This window comes from Arvicanthis niloticus, chromosome 20 (assembly GCF_011762505.2).
Source record: "Arvicanthis niloticus isolate mArvNil1 chromosome 20, mArvNil1.pat.X, whole genome shotgun sequence".
Taxonomy (NCBI): domain Eukaryota; kingdom Metazoa; phylum Chordata; class Mammalia; order Rodentia; family Muridae; genus Arvicanthis; species Arvicanthis niloticus.
The window spans coordinates 12,324,947-12,342,327 of record NC_047677.1 but is presented as its reverse complement, the minus strand read 5'-3'; the positions used below and the strand labels follow the sequence as shown (position 1 = coordinate 12,342,327).

The 17,381-nt window shown below is 40.7% G+C and overlaps 1 long non-coding RNA gene across 2 annotated transcripts in view; it reads left to right on the top strand.

Annotated features, from left to right (window-relative positions):
- Positions 1 to 17,294, top strand: part of LOC143435241 (uncharacterized) — a 37,769-nt gene extending 20,475 nt beyond the window's left edge. Inside the window, exon 3 of one of the 2 annotated variants that reach the window (XR_013105370.1) lies at positions 16,613 to 17,294. This is a non-coding gene — a long non-coding RNA (uncharacterized LOC143435241). Of the gene's footprint in view, positions 1 to 7,579; positions 7,731 to 16,612 lie in introns of those variants that run through there. The other variant, XR_013105369.1, reaches the window with a different exon arrangement.
- The last annotated feature ends 87 nt before the right edge of the window (positions 17,295 to 17,381 follow it).

The following is a 17,381-nucleotide window of genomic DNA, read 5'->3' as shown; positions in this document are numbered from 1 at the left end:
GAAATAATATGTGGGCTCGAGAAGGGTTTTCATCTGAAAGGCCAAATTAAAGCCTTGTGTTATAAATTATACAGCGAGACAAACACTTTCACATAAAATTTATTCAGATTAAGGCATGCAATAAGAGGGACCATATTCAGCAGCTTGCACTGGCTCAGTTGTCATAGATCAGGACAGGGCCTATTGTAGCACTTAGTCATTTTTGGTGAAGGAGTAAATGGGAGGATCATGAAGCAGTAATTTGCATTAGGTTGGACTCCTCAGTTTGAGTAGACACTTACTTCCTTGGCTATCATGATTCAAGTTGGCTGGATATTAGGAGAGGAGCCTTAAGAAAAGTCCCAAGGCTAGGTTCAAACCCATACCCATCAAATCTCTTAACCACACTGATTTAAACTTACATATAAGATCAGAAATACTAACAGAGCATCTTTTTTTGCATGTGACGTTGTTCTCTGGACAATTACCTCATGGAGTTTCTTGTCCATGCTTCTTCTCCCTATAAACTGTCCACATGCATGAATAGTATGAATGGTATGAATAAAATCATCAAAGTAGTTAGACTACAAAGTGTGAGGGCAAGTTAGTTGAAGAAGGAATGGACAGACAGGAGGAAGGGTCCTTGAAAAACATCAACAAGGGACTTTCAAGCATGTGAGTCGGCCATTAGTGTCAGTCACTGATGTCAAAGGCCGGCACATTTTAGGCTGATAAGCACAGGGAAGAGACCAAATTGTCCCCCCTAAGTTCATTTCCTCTTTAACTTGTGATTGCAGAACCAGGAGTCAGACACTGAGCATGAGGTGACATCAGGAGCAGACAGGTGCAAGGCTGTCTCGCGCCTCCTCACACAGAGCAAGGCTGTGCTCTGACAGATTTACACATTGTCTCACCTAGATTCCAAAGTTTAAGAACTTAATTTTCAGCACCCAAATGTTGAAAAGTTCATATAAATCTTATTTATCTTAAAATAAAATCAGAAGTGATGATCCTGGGCCTTCACCTGTTGTCTATTTTAGGAATAATGGGAACTATCCATCACCATTTATGTCCACAGTGGCTAGCTTTGTATTCACTTGCCTGACGTTCTTGACCTCTGTAGGCACAAGACTTGGGGGCTTTGGTTTGATCTAAATGGTGGTCTGATGGCTTTTCATTGGAAGAAAAAGGAGACCCTCTGATCATCTTTGTAGAGAGGAAGAGACAGTCAGAGGGAAGATGGATAAAGGAACGTAGTTTCAAAATTAGTCTGGGATCAGAAAGACTGAACATGAAGGGTAAGTGTATGAAGGTGAGAAGATTTGGGAGAGGGGAGGAGGGAACATGAGAGGCTGTCAGTCTCTGTAAAATAAATGTGGCATTGTGAATCAGAAGACACAATACTGGGTCTGAGCAATGGGGGAAGATTTAGGACACTTGTACAGAACCTACCGAAGAAGAAACAAACTCAGCGGGTGAGAGATAAGTCAAGACTTCTTAAAAAGTACTGAGCACGTAACAATTTCCAATGACTTATTTATTTAGAAACAGCTTTTCCCTACTTACTTGGAACAGAAGATTAAAGTAAAAAAATTATATTTTAGAGCTTTAAAAGTTATCTTATGTTTAAACCAGTCTTTTTTTCATGTATTTAATTTCAAGAGCATTAAAGAATAAGCCCCATAAAGGCCATTACTCGTGCCACAAAGCTGACCTTTCATTCGACTGTATGTTACAAAGTTTCCTGTCCTATTATTTTTCCAACTGTAGCACCATTTTTTTTTTATTAAATCACACAAAAGGATGCTTTGAAAGCACTTATGCAAAAGTATTCATGTGTTGTGTTTCAATGCCAATATTTGTGTTTGACTGAACCTTTTCAGATAACATAAAAGCAATTTGTTTTATTGAATGGAACAAATGTTTGTTTGTTTCTTAGGGAAATTTTTTTTTGTTTGTTCAGGTTGGCTTATTTTTAGAGATGGAAGGCATGTAAGCTGAAATGATGTTGCATTAAAATTATCCTTCATCAATTTGTTTTACACCACTTATTTTTAATTGATGTCAGCAAGTCCTGAGCTGCTCATGGGTAAATTTGTTTTGCAGATTTATGTATCCGGAGAATGGTACAGGACATTTGGAGAGCATTATAAACACAGAACCCATAGTTGAGAAGGCTAAGACTTATAGGAAAATAGGAGGGTGAAAAATCATATTTTTTTATTGAGGACTTGAATTAGGAAGAAAATTGATTTTTACAGTAAAAATCTACATACTTGTTTTTTCTGTTTCTTAGAACTGCACTAGCTGTACCACTTAATTTTATTCACAAAGAGGGAAGTTCTTTGATTTACAAGGCGATCTTATAAACTACAATTAAACAATGTAATTCAAGGAGATGTTAGGTATTGGGCTCTGAAGAGGGTAATTGGTTCTAAAATAGACGTAACAGAAATAGCCATAGAAATGTCTTTAATGGCTAGAACTAGAGAATGTGGCTTTGCTGTGATATCAAAGCAGACCTCCTACTCTCCTTTACACAAGTGCCTGGTGGGATTTATGGACCTTACAGGGGAAATCGGCTGGGCTTCAGATAGGTAGTGTCGGTTATAGGATATTTGGACCTCTTTCTATTTGGGGTGTGGCTGAGCCCTTAGCACACACCTTTAATCTTTCTGGCTGGAATAAAGGCACACCCTTTGTACTCACCTTTAATCCCAAACTATGAAGGTAAAGTTAGTTTGTAGAAGGAAGCACCCATGTTTAAAGGTGATGTGTAATGCAGTGGCAGGAAGAGTGATGCGTCAGAGAAAGATTTGACAGAATAGGAACTGCCCAGCTCTCACCAGAAGAGAGGGGAAAGGGAAGCTGAGAGAGAGAGAGAGAGAGAAGAACAGGAAGAAGAGAGCACAGTACAGGAATACAGTAGAGTTCGTGGAGAGTGGTACAGTAGAGTTGAGACAGAGAGTGGAGCAGCACAGAGAGGGAGGAGGCAGTTTTACCGGGAGAGTTTTACAGAGACAGGTTGAAGAGAGACCAAACTAGACACAGGTGAAGGGAGAATGAGCTAGAGAATGAGAAGGAGCCAGAAGATTAGAAAACATTGCAAGAGGCCAAGCAGAGCAATTCAGAGGCCCAGAAAAGCCGTATTGAGTAAGTCAGGTTGGAGAGGAGCTTGAGGCAGAAGAGCTCAGATGAACCAGCCAGAGCTCAGAAAGAACAAGAAAGCAGGAATTTATTCATCAGCACGTCTTAGAGGTTGGAAGCATTCTAGGCCCAGATTAGAGTGTATGGAGGCTAGAAGCTTCCAGGACTAGGCCTAAGTTAGCAGACAGAGGTAGTAAGCCTTTAGACAACAGTTACAGCAGGAGATTAAAAGTTAGTTTTATATGTCCTAGCCATGTTCAGGAATGACATGACTCAACCTACAGGACTCAGCGTGAGAGGGAGGCCACTCAAGCAACATCGGCATCCACTGCTTTTCTCCCCGGGGAAGCTGCACAGTGCCTTCAGTACTGTGAAATCTGATCTTTAGAGAGGAGGACTTCAGGTCAGAGCCAGCTCAAATTCTAAGTGCATGGTGTCTTCAGACATAGGGGCTTACTTTTAACCTCTATGAAGTTGTTAAGGGCAATGGCAACGACCTACATTGTTGGGAGAATTTGGACTCCCATGGTCAACAACTTGGATGGGAGGCTGTTTCTGGTGCCTGGTATTGGGAGTTTTGTTAGTCTATGCTCCTTGGGTGGGTATTGTCAATTCAAGTGTGACAAAGCCATTTGAACTACATATGTACATGTTCACACATATAATTTTATGTATTGGATGTCATTCAGGTAAGTAATATTAATATGTATGTAACTTAGGTCAATAAATAATATGAATGCCTATGGCTTTTACAGACATCCTTAGCGCTATGCTACCCTCTTTCTCTTCTCCTTCTGTATCTATCGACCTCCCTTCCTGCACCCAGTTAACTTATTCTACTCCCCTCATTCACTCACGTTCCCCTTCAAATCACTTGCTTTCCACTCTTTAGTGGTTCTTCCTTCCCCATGGTTCCTTTTTTTATTTTCATGGTTTCTGCAGACACTCTATGTTATATACTCACATCTGAAGATCTGGAGCTAGAAACCACAGCTGAATCAGGAAATGATGTCCAGTAGCCGCACCCGACATGGACATGGTAGGCTGTCTGCTACTTTCCAGTCTGCCACTTCAGTTTCCCTGGTCTCCTCTTCTGCCCTGTGGCAGACTGCTTGCCGGGGCTTCTCTTTCATCCCTCCCACTCCCCTCCCTCCATTTCTTTCTTCCTCTCTTTCTCCATTCCTCCATCCTTCCCTCCTCCCATTTCCTGGGAACTCTGCCAAACCTCTATCCTCTCATGCCAGCCACCTATTCTACCTGGGACGTCCAGTGCCACAGCTTGCAGGAATTCAGGAGTTGAATCACACTATCCTTTCTGTCTTCCTTTATGACCTCTCTGTTCCCACCCACAGGCCAATGTTCTACAAACCCTGAGAGATCACAGGTGCCAGCCTGTGAAAACAAGGCTGTTATTATAACAAGAAAAACTATCAGTCTCAATAGACACAGAGAAAAATAATCCACAATAAAACCAAATTTAAGCAGTATTCATCTACCAATTCAGCTCTACAGAGGCATTAAAAGGAAAACTTCAATCTGGAGAGGTTCACTGTACCCATAAAAACACAAAGATTAAATAATCCCAGACCAAAAAAAAAATCAAAAGAGGTAAAAATTACACATCATCACAATAAAATATCAGGAATCAATAAATAGCTCTAATTATAACTCAATATTAATGGTTTCACTTTGCCACAAAAAGACACAGATTAATAGATTGGATTCAAAACGGGATCCACCTTTCATCTATATCCTAGAAACATATCTGATCAGCAATGATAGACATTATTTCAGGGTCAAGAGAAGGAAGAAGATATTCCAAGCAAATGGGTTGAAGAACAAGCAATTACAGCCATTTTAATAATTGAAAAAAATAGACTTCAAATTCTAACTTATCAGAATAGATAGGGAAGGAAACTACATTCTCATAAAAAAAAATCCACCAAGTGGATCTCCCAATTCTAAAAGTTATGCACAAGGACACACAAATTCATAAAAAGAAACTCATCACTTTAGCTAAAATCGTATATTGACCCTCACCCAGTGATAGTGAGTAACTTTAATACTCCACTCACCAATAGACAGATTACCCAGACAAAAGCTAAACAGAACAGTGCAGAAGTTAAATCACATCATAAATCTAATGGACCCAGCAAGTATTTACAGAATATTTTACACAAATAAAAAAATACATACTGTCTTCTCAGCAACTCAGAACTCAGAACTTTCTCCAAAATTAATCACAGACACAAGTCTCAAAAATATGGAAAATTGAAATAACACCATGCATCTTATCTGACCAACATGGATTAAAACTGGGTATAAAAAAATAACAGAAAGGTTGCAAACTTATGGAAACTGAACAACTCTTAAGAGTTGTTCTTAAGAAAGAAATTAAAAACTCTTTGGAATTGAATGTAAGTGAAAATACAGATACCCAAACCTATGGGACATAATGAAGGTAGTTCTAAAGAGACTAGTCCATAGCATTGAGTGCCTACACAAAAATACCAGAGAGATCTAAGTCCCTACACAAAAATGCTGGAGAGATCTCACACCAGAAAATTAACAACACACCTGAAAGCTCTAGAACAATAGGAATAAATTACACCCCCCAAAAGTAGATGGCAAATAATCAAACTGAGGGCTGAAATCAATAAAATAAAAATGAAACAAAGAATCATATGGAAAGCATGACCTCCTGGGCTGTGTGTCTGGAGCTTACATGTAACTCATACTTATTCAGAGTATCCTGTAATTGCCAATAAGATGTCATTTATCTACTGGGATGCTGCAGGTAAACACTGTGTAGCAGATGAAATGTGCTCATGTGCATGTCTTGCTTTTCCATTGACTTCATTTAAAAAAAAAAAAGTAAGTCTAAGGGTAAAATTAATGAAAATTCCAAAACAGCAGGGAAGGTCACAGAACCAGATAAGGACATATCCCTTTGTAAATACAGGGATGGTGTAACCAATGGCTTATACATATGGTGCTTAGTTGGTCATTATTTTTATGGAGATGGTCCCTTATCCATTTGTCCTTGAACTTAGCACATGACTTGGTTGTATGGAACATTCTAATAGGACAGGCCTGGGTTCTATGTTCATTGCTGAGTTTGGGCCAACTCGGAGGAGTGTTCCTCAAAAGAACTAGCAACAGGCAAACATATTACACTTAAGGTAAAAAAAAAAAAAACAAAAAACAAAAAACAAAACAAAACAAAAAAACAAAACAAAACAAAAAAACAACCTTACTTTGTCTTCTTTATTTCTTGCTAGTTTTTAAATCTCTTAACACTCCACACAATTTCCACCCTTGTCTCCAGCATCCAACCTCTTGCTCAGACATCCTGGATCTTGCAGGACCACAGACCTCTTTCCCTCTGTTTTGACATATATTTTCTCTTTGGGAAACTTCTAATTCATCAGCATGAAGTACCAATTTACTCCTTCAGACAGTGTCTTAGTTAGGGTTTTACTGTTGTGAAGAGACACCATGACCAATGCAACTCTTATAAAGGACAGCATTTAATTGGGGCTGGCTTACAGGTTCAGAGGATCAAGGCAGGAAGCATGACTGTATCCAAGCAGGCATGGTGCTGGATGGGCTAAAAGGTCTATATCTTCATCTGAAGGCAGCCAGGAGAAGACTGTCTTCTCAGATAGCTAGTCTCAAAGCCCACCCTTAGAGAGACACACTTCCTCCAACAAGGCCACACCCACTCCGACAAGGCCACACCCACTTCGACAAGGCCACACCTCCTAATAGCGCCACTCCCTGGGCTAAGCATATTCAAACCACCACAGACAGCATGATTATTTGATTGTTAACCATTTATAGATCATTTGTTTTTGGGCTCAGTGGTTCCTGCTCCTCGGGTGCATCTCATTTGCCCACTTGACTATAGACCATCGAGAGGAGAGCTGTCCTGACCAACTTTACTGCTCCGTGGAAAGCAAATCTTGTCATATAACAGGTCCTAGAGGAGGCCCGTTAAATAAACAAAAGCTGCTGTCAGAAAACGGTGTTTCCAACATGCCTTATGTAACATTAATTCCATGCCCAACAGAAGGCTTTCATAAAGGAATCCCTCATTTAGGATGTCACCAGATTCTATTTTCTCAAGGATCATGCTGTCTCCTGAGTAAAATGAAGCATCTTTTGGTTAAAACTGTGAACGAAACCAATTAAGTGCCCAGCAAAGTAATATTTCTAATTCAGACTAGTTTCTGAGAGTCTATGTCCTAAAATCAAACATTGCCTGCGGTGCGTCTTTGGACTCTAGGCAAGGTCAAGTACTGTCTGTGGACATGGAGGAGATGGTTTCACCTTGCTGCCGGGCAGATCAGTTCTGGCAGAGCAGAATCCAAGGGCTACAAGTGTCAGGAATATGGGATTGGCCATTTATCAGCTTTGCCTTAAAACATTCTCTTATAATTTTTTTTTTCAGTGCTGTCTGGGACTGAGGGAAAACGACGACAACAAACAATTCGACCTTGCACTTACTTCAAGATCCTATACCCAGCACTGTGTTAAAAGCTCTGCTTAGGCACTCAGATTAAAGCACTGCGGCTCAAAACACAGCCTTGCCAACTTGGCTCCAGGGAAGGAGCAGCCGCTGGAACAATGCAGGCAATTTAATCGTGTTGCAGAGAGGAGTAAGCCAGAGTCTGGAGGCTCTACTGGAATGGAATGCAATTCCCTCGTCCCAATAGGAAGAATGAAAGTGGGGCTGAGATGGACAAAAGACAACATCCAAAGTGGCATAAAAATTAACCACCCAACTCAATGAATTACCCACAAGATAATGAGATAAATGTCTGTGAATTAGACCAAGGAGCAAAAACACAATAGAAAGAAATAATTCAGAGCAGTAGAATGAAACCGTTTTTTTTTTTTTTTTCTTTTTTTTTCTTTGCTGTCTCTGTTCTTCTCTTTCCACTTTATTTAAGTTCAGGTTTTAAAACTTGGTTGTTCTCTATGGAACCGAAAGCCTGTGTAGACTACTCTGCGGAGCTGTACTTCAAATACTGTTCTCTCCGTTGTCACTCAAATTCCTAGTTATTCAGTTTGACCTGAAATAAAGAACAGAATAGTTTCATGCTTTAATTTAAAATTAGTTTCCACTGTGTCATAGTAGTAAAAGCAAGTTATAAAAAGGCCCTAAAATATAAGCCAAGCTAGGGTTCATAATTAAGATTACCAGAATAAAAAGAAATAGTCACATGTCTGCTCCCATTCTTCTCATCCTAAATATCCGTTTTGGGCCAGTTTAGTTAATAATAAAATGTTCTCTGTCCATTATTGTAGTAAAAATTACTTGGGGGTTTCTACCTCATCCTTGATCATATTGTTCCCAAATACATGACACAAACCTTGATATTAATAATAAGTTTTAGAACACTAGAGCTGAGCATATATCAACCCTCTATGGTATTTTGTCTACTTCCCTATCACTAAATCTAAGCTATCACTTGCTATGTTCCGCTCGGGCCTCTCCAGCTCCAACTGGCCAGCCCTCATGACCATACTCTCACGATCCGCCTACCCGATGTTTTCTTCTTCCTTCTGTCTCGTCTTCTCCTTATGGTCTCTGCTTCAGACCCCAAGCCTGGGAACCGAAGCTGTGCCTACCTCTCTTCTGCCCAGCTATAGGCTGTAGGCTTCTTTATCCAACCACTAGTTTTAAATTAAGGAGCAAGGTTACATAGCATCACTTGGTATATATGAAGATCTGCTTGTCAAGGACATGCACATCTTGAGAAGCCAGTATTTAGCATTAGAATACAAGCAGCATCAGACTAACCCGCTACAGTCCGTAATACCTAGATAATACAATGAACAATGATTAAGACAGCCTGTATTTGATTGGTTAGAATGGGATAGCATGAGTTGATGGCTCAATGGATAGGAGCACTTGCTACTCATTCAGAGGACCTGAGTTCATGTTTCAGCACCCATGTCAGGCTGATCATAACTACCCGAGACTCCAGGGGATCTGAAGTCCCCTTCTGGCATCTGCACAGACACGGGGCGTACAACCTATGGGACACGCATATGTGTAACTATAAAATCCTTTTTAAAAATTAATGGCTGATATAAACTTTGAATTTTGATATACTGTTAGGGTATTTAAAAACCTTGTCTCTGCTATTTCTTGGTGAGTCAATTAAGTCTTGAAAGAAGACGAATGTCATATTAGCTAATGACTTCTGACTCCGAGCATCTTATGACTAACAGCCGGCAAGGAGAGAAGGCCCACTAAATGAGTCAAAGGAATGAATGTGAGAGAAAAATTAAGGCATCCCAGAAAAAGCAGGCTGTAAAGCGATAATAATGAACGTGATATTTTTCTTTTACATAGCAACAATAATCTATCACCTCCTACACCCTTCACAGATGAAGAACCTAATTGGCCTTGGAGAGAGAGTATCTACTCAGCGTAATGTCAGAATAGCAGGTGGTTAGAAATGTGTTAAGCAGCATACTAATTAGATTGATGTCCATGCATTCTCAAATATTTAAAACTTATTAAGCGATTACTTTTTTTTTGAAGAAACTTGTGACTTTATTTGCAAAGAGGAGACATCTTAAATTCAGATATCATTGAAAATTCTTGTTGACTTACCCAAATTGCAAGTTAAGTAAAACCCACCTTTGCCCTTATAATATTGTGTAACCAGACAGAGAGGAATTCTAGATGGGAAAAAGTTGGGGGCAAAAACTGAGTGCTGAAAGCCTTCGTGCATTCATGTGTATGTGGAGTACACAAGGTCAAGCAAATGTCACAGTGCCACTGTGCCTAAACTTCTCATTTGCATGGGCACACATTATGCAGCAAAGGCCCTCTACTTCTACAACCACTCAGAATTTAAGGTGACTTGATAGCTCAGATTTCTGCAGTACAAATCATCCCGAGTGCTCACTATTGTTCTGAGTTGATCAGATATGTGCTTAAGTATACACTGCATAATTCCCTCGTGATTCTGAATGTCTTATGCTGTTTTCTCCTGTCCTGACAGAGGTAGGGAGAGCGGGTCTCTGGTCACAGAGTTTACAAGAATGCCTGGCAAGGCAAAGTTAAAGATACTTCCTTGTCAAGGCAGTGAGTTTCTTGGTGTGCCTTAGAGTCTGTGGTGTGCTTTGTTCCTGTCTGAGAGAGAGGTTTGTGCATGGAAGTTGCCCCAGGGAATCTTTGACCACAGGTGAAGGAGTGCAATGCCCCGAAACCACTTTTTCTTGTTAAAAATCACTGTTTCTCTCAGATGAGGGTCAGAACCTGAACCAGGGGTGAGGAAAGGAACTACGGGTTTCTAACCCAGGCCAGGGTAACTCTCCACTCCAGGTCCAGAGTGTTTTCTGTGTACATGACATGAGCTATGAACACAATAGACAATACGAAGTAGAAATCTAAGTAGCAAACTAGGAGTGGAGGAAACTAAGTGTTGGGAGAGGCCCCTTCATTTTACATTGTCACCTCCTCATATTACAGCATTTCACCTTCAGGGATCATCCTATAGTATTTATATTAATTTTATCATCTACACCTGTCAGTTAATAAGAGATGAAGACCAATCTAGGATCTGACCCTGGTGGGGGATGAAGCACAGATTCTTTGGTCTAAGGAAGGTGAGAGCTGCATCTGAGTGGTCTGTGGGGTCCTTGTATGGTATTTTGAGTGTTCCTCACCGCATATCACCTGGATGTGATATGTGCCTCGATGTGCTTCGAACTGTTTAAAATCTACCAGTAGCCATTTTATAACCTTCCCTAAGATCTCAGACCTTGTGCTTCCTTGATCACACAGTAGCGATATTTTTTGGCAATGACATATATCAGTGGTGGACTTTTAAACACTTGTCCTTCCAAAGTGACCATCAAGGATACTTGATGTGGTAGTTGTTGGTCCTAGATGTAGTCAGTCAGGGAGTTCATTGTCGTACTTAAAACCAATAATAAAAGCAACTTGGTCTGTCATTTATTTTATTTTATATTTTTAAAATCATTGTCATGTGATATAAAGTGATGATAGTAATGAAAATACTTCTACTTTCAGACTGTGGTCGCCTTCTCCCAAACGGCTTTCTAGGAGAAACGTATGCAAGGGAGAATAAGCATACTTCAGATTTTGTGATTTGTGCTTCTTTCTTCTAGTCTGTCAGCTTATTTTTCTCTCATTTTAGTAAAATGCTTCATTTAAAATTAAGACTCTTATCCACAAAGGTCTGAACCTCCACATCATGATGCTATTTTGCCCCAATTCTTTTGTTAGTGCCAATCGAAGCATTGACAGCTTTAAAATAGATCCATTCCACCCTGTCAGCCATGAAAGCACCCCAAAGGAGGATCTGCTCTTTAGTGGGAAGGACTTCACTTATGGTATTACCTGACGCTGTGTGGTTCAAATAGGACACTGGATCTCTGGGCCTCAGTTTCCCTGTTTTATTGCTGTGATTAAAAGATCCTTAAAAGATGCTAATGAAAAGTTATCCAGAGTCATCAAAAACAAAGTCCAATTATGTCCGGTTAAGATGCTTAGATTTTTTTTTTCATGTGAGAGATGGGGGAAGGAGGGCTGTAGAGGTCAGAGGCTGATATCAGGTGTGTTTTTCAACTGCTCTCCACCTTACCTTTGAGGACAGGGACTAGCACTGATCCCTGGATGGCTAGTCAACTCTAGGAGTCCTTCCCTGAATGAGAATCACAAGTGTGTGCTACCACACTGGTTGTTGTTGTTGTTAATTTTTTTATTTAAGCGTATGTTCTGGGAATCATGGCCAGTCAGGCCGTCATGCTTGTGTGGTAAACACTTTATTCACGGACCCATCCCCTCAGCACCAATGTTTGAAATCTTGCTTGAAGAAATAAAAATAGATGTCATAGCCTTCATAGCTATGTATATTTTAGAGACATAAAGACTTCAAGCCGACCAAGTCTCAGAGACTAAACTCTAAGCGTTTAGTGGTGCTCTCTCTCAGATGCCCAGAACTCTAAAATGAAAGAGTAATATCTTTATGGGCCAGAAATGCTCTTTTAGACATGAGTAGGTAAAACAGGAAGAAAGCCACCATGTTGACTCATGGCTCTGGGCTTTGCCTTTTTATTTTTCTCTACTTTATCTTGGCACTTTCTAGAGTATATTTTTAAAGCCTACAGAATTTTGGTGCACATGAGGGAATCATTCAGGTTCTCATATGTGAAATAGGTAATAGAGACATGGTTCTAAACAATGTGTGAGTGTCAGTTTTTTTCCCCACCGATTTTCAGAAGACTGAAAATCTACTCATTTTTTTTTCATTTATTAAAAACATATCGATAGTGTAGTCTGCCAACATCTCTTTAGGGTTGAGATGCAGCATGGAACAGGATTATACCTCCCAGGGACATGCTTCTCTTTGTGAGATGATGATGGCAGAACACAGACGGAGGCAAGGTGTTAGACGTAGTCTGGAGATTCATTTAGAATCCAGACACAATACCCTTTTTATTTTAAACATTAAACGCAGCAGCGTAAGAGTAATGCACTTCTGGAGGTCAACAGGTTCATGCAGCATAAGAGCAATCCATTTTCAGGGGTCAAAAGTTCCTGCAAATGTTTCCAGATGTCAGCTAGGGCTTATAACTTTGACTCAATTTAGCAGCTTGCCTTTCAGGTTAGACTGAGTCAGGCTGATGTGGCCTTCACCACTTTCTGCAAGTCAATACCGTAAGAGACCCCCATTTCACCTTCTGTATCAGTTCTTCCCAACATAGTGATGGTCTGGAGCCATCTGGGAAATTTATCTATGAGTTACACATATAATCATATAAAATATATGCATACATATTTTCTGAAACACACTGAACTGAAATCTCTAGTGAAGAAGAACCTGGGACACGTGTTGTTTGTTCACAGTGCTACATGTGATTGTAATTAAGCCACGTGGCCTCAGTTTTTAAGCTGGGCATTAGAAGACGGTCACTACGAGCTTTCTCTCTTTCAACGTAATTTTATTTCAGTCTTCTCTTCACATGCTCAAAATGTTACCCAGCAAGGCACATGGATAGCATTTGAAGAGTTAGGCTTCCTTGCCAGTTCCACACTCATTGGCTGACTCCTGATGTCCTCAGTCAAACCCACTGGCCACCTTCCCTCAGTTGTGTATTCCTGCACCTGCATGCTTTTGTGCTTTTCCACTAGATCTTTTTTCTTATCTTCCAGGTCTGTGTTCTTTTAAGATCTTTTAAAATCGGATGTGTATATCAGATCCTTTCTGTATATCATCCGTTCTGACCCCTCCAGCCTTCATTGCTTGTATCATCAGATTGTAATCTGTATTACAGTTACTGGTGACCAATGGGTCTGCTTCGACCCTTGGGATGCCTCTCAAGTGACTGGCATATATGACACACCATTTATAACATTTCCTACCAGGAAGTGCGTTAAAATGTCTACCATCACTCCCTGGGGACCGAGTTGCTGTATTGTTTTTCAGAAGAGGTTTGGAAGTTCACCATATCCCTGCCTCCTGCCATCTCCTTCCCTAGGATGGAGCTCAGGTCTCACACAGGCCAATGATCACTTGTGGGATCAAATTAGAAAACTAACCCTGTGGCTGCTGCGCGCGCTCATTGCTCACGCACCCGCTGTGTTGAGATATGGAAGCTTTTCTAACTACGCCTGTGTTCTTGCTACTTCCTGTCTATTGCACAGTGGTAGTGGAACCTGCCCCCTGACTCCATGTGTAGGTTCATCTCAGAATAAAGCTGTTTATTGTGACTTCAGAAGGTAAACAGAGTGACCTGAATCTCTCTGTTCTTAAAGTAATTTGTAAAGATACGGGTTACTGCACAGTGAGCATCCAGTCAACCCCTGGAACTCGTTATTGGCTGTCTGAACTTGTTTACAGTTAAGAAATCGAGGGCTACTTTGAAGATCTGATCCTGATTTACTAGAGCAATTTTTGGATCCAATCAGAATGCCCAGAGGGTAAAGGCCTTTGCTGCCAAGCTGGATGACTTAACTTCGATCCCTAGGACTTATGGTGGAAGGTGGGACCCAGTTATCGCAAACAAACTGTCTGCCGTTTGCCATCCACATGCACACTGTGACATGCTCAGGCAGAGAACATAACTCAGTTGATGGAATGTTTTCATTTTTGAGCTAGGCCACTCTGCCTCATGCCCTGGGTGGCATGCACCACTACAGTGAACAAATATGTGATAGATAGGAAAAAGAAAAACCGAGCGGTACGTGTACTATGGAGAAAGACGGACCCGAAGGGACAACAATGGTGGGGACCAGGCTAACACCAGGGACCTGCACTACCACCAGAGACTATGATGCTATGATGATCTGTGCTGACACTAAGGGCCATGTCTGTCTGGGGTCTGTGTCAATGTCGGTGGCCTGTGTTACCACCCGAAGGTCATGCAGACATCCGTGCCCTTTGCTGCTACATGAGACTATGCTGACGTGTTGCCTCTGAGAGCCTTGTCTGGGTCCATGGTCCTACTGCAGCGGGGTTTGGGGAGGGCTGTGTTTATGGTCTGTGCTATCGTCAGACACCATGTGGAGGCCCAGGACCCGTGCTCTCCATGACTGTAAAGAGCAAGGAAGCTATTTCTGCAGTGATAGCAATGACTGTAGATGCATAGTTGAGAAAGAGGGACACAGGAGGTTTCTGTGGCAACCCCTGCCTACACTCCAACCCCACAACTCTTCAACAAGTAGCAGCCTGAACAGGAAGCCATGGAAGAGAACTCTTAAGAAATGTGATAAGGATGCTGACTTGTAACTTGCTCCAATTGATAGCTTCTGGTGGGGGTACAAGAGGAGAGGACTCAGTTCTATTTAATGAGGGTGTGACTATGCTCCACTAAGTATATAGATAACACAAATTAGACTTGGTTTTAAGTATTATTATTATTATTATTATTATTTAGATTTGGGCAGGCCATAGATTGAAAGACATGGAAGGACTTGAAAATGCATGGAAATCAGGATGCATGATGTGAAATTCCAAAAGAATCAACAAAACATTATGTTAAAAAAAGAGATGTTTGCATCTTAAGCATGAGGCTCTGAGTTTCATCTTCATCTTTCTCTCATCACTATGAGAAAGACAGAGAGAAGGATCTATCTATCTGTTTTATATTTTTTTCAAGCACAGTGACTTAAATTCTGCTTTTATTTCTGTTTATGACTGTTTATAACAGACTGTATTCATTTGATATGGTTTTGTGATAAGTATTAGAAATAACCTGATTGTGCTTGAAAGCTGACATTCCGTCAACCAATGCATGAAACTGTGTTAAAAAGGAAACACTAGGACAGCAATTACTGGATATACCTGGATCTAGAAAGCATCTTTCCACTGCCAACTTGTCCTTCCAAGTGTCATTTTGTAGGACACACACACACTGTGTCAAGGGTACCTACACTTTGCTTATCTGGAGTGGGTATTTACGAGCTGGAAGTGTGCACGCATGTTAGACCACATCATGTGTACACTCTGATTCTAAATGGCTCCTTGAGATTTAATCTTTTTTAGTCCACCTGGCAGCAGCAACCAAAGGCTATATTTATAAATATATACAGTAATAGGTCTTAAACAGCATTCCACGCTCAGGAACCACAGGGGATCCTGATGTACAAAAATGACAGGACAAATCCATCTTCCTTACAAGGGAGTTGGGGCTCATCCAGATGGACAGCTGGGGTGATGTCAGTCGCCATTGTGACAGTGTGTAAAATGAAAACCTCACACACAGCGAGAGCGTGTAAGGTGGTGCCTCAGCCCCGGATGGTTTGTGGTGAGGAGCAGCACCGTGGGAAGTGTTCCGACAGCACTTCAGAAGGGCTTCTGCTTACTCCAGGGTTTGAAACACAAGACGGGCAGGGAAGCCTTGCCACCTTTACAAATGCAACAATAAGGAAAGAGTTTGAAACCACGTCTGATGTAGTTTCAGTTACGTTTGTCTAACCCTACTTCATAGTGTTTTGTCACTGATAACTCATATGAACTGTGAGATTTACAAAAACATCACGAATATATCTAATCTGTGAAGAATTACAGGGCTGCTAATGAAACTGCCACGGTTAGGAGTGGAGGCAAAGAAGTGTTTGCAGGGAGAAGGATAGCTCTGACAGATGTGTGGGCCTGTCACCATCCTTTAAATCTTTAAACTTAGTGGTGTAAAGTTTTCTTTGAAATGTTTCTTGACATAGTGACATACTTTGACATGCCATGGATCAAATCACATCCATTGTGTCTTCCAGCTGTATGATAGTGATTAGCAACTTGGGTGTTTATTGAATTATCTTGCTTTTCCACCCATCCAAAATACAATAGGACAGAAATATAGAAAAAGGGGGAAATCAGACGACAGGAGAAGCAGAAAGTGAGAAAACAAGCAAGGTGACTGAATGTAACAGATTACTTCACGGAAAAAAAAAAAAAAAGCTTAAAGTCAAGTAACATTGTTTTTCTTTCTCTTTCAGAAAGTCAAATGATCCTTAAGAACCAGATCATTTTATATTGGCAAGAGTGATTAAAATACACCGATTGCTGATTGGAGAACACTGTCCACTCTTCTCTGTCTCCCAGTTTGGAGTCACTAGCTCTTTGGTGCATTCCTAATGCAGGTCCTGTGCTTCTTGTCAATGTCAGATGCTGAATCAAGCTTAAGAGGAACAAAGGAACAGGAAACTGGCATTGCAGTAGTCTTCTGATGGTCGGGGCTGCCATCTTCTGAGCTGGCGGGGTTTGACTTATGCTTTCGAATTTAAATCTAGCAACTGCTTTTATGTGTGGGAAAACCAGGGCTCATAGAGATGAGCTAATTTGCTGAAGTATTTGAGCTAGGATTCAAGTGTAGTCTAAAGCCCATTTTATTATTTCTTTTAAATTAAAGAAAAAATGTTTTCCTCTGTTAAAGACAGAATGCCTGCTTTTCTTTATTGTTCTGGATTAGTGGGCCAGCTATAACACTCTGGAGGGTCTCATAAAAGTACACTTAACGTCTGTGTGGTTCAAAGAGAGTTTTCTTAGCTGGATAATAAGTTATTTCTTCAAAGAGCTGCGTAGAAACAAAAGCTGGATTACTAATGATTTTCTTGATCATGTATAATTTTTAAATTACATTTTTATTGCAGCAATCAGGTTTATTTTTCTAGAAAATTAGAAATACATGGGAGCACAAGGGGTGGGGGTGGGGGGGTGGCTATGCGCTATCCCCGAAGACAATTGTTTCATTAAAAAAAAATTCTA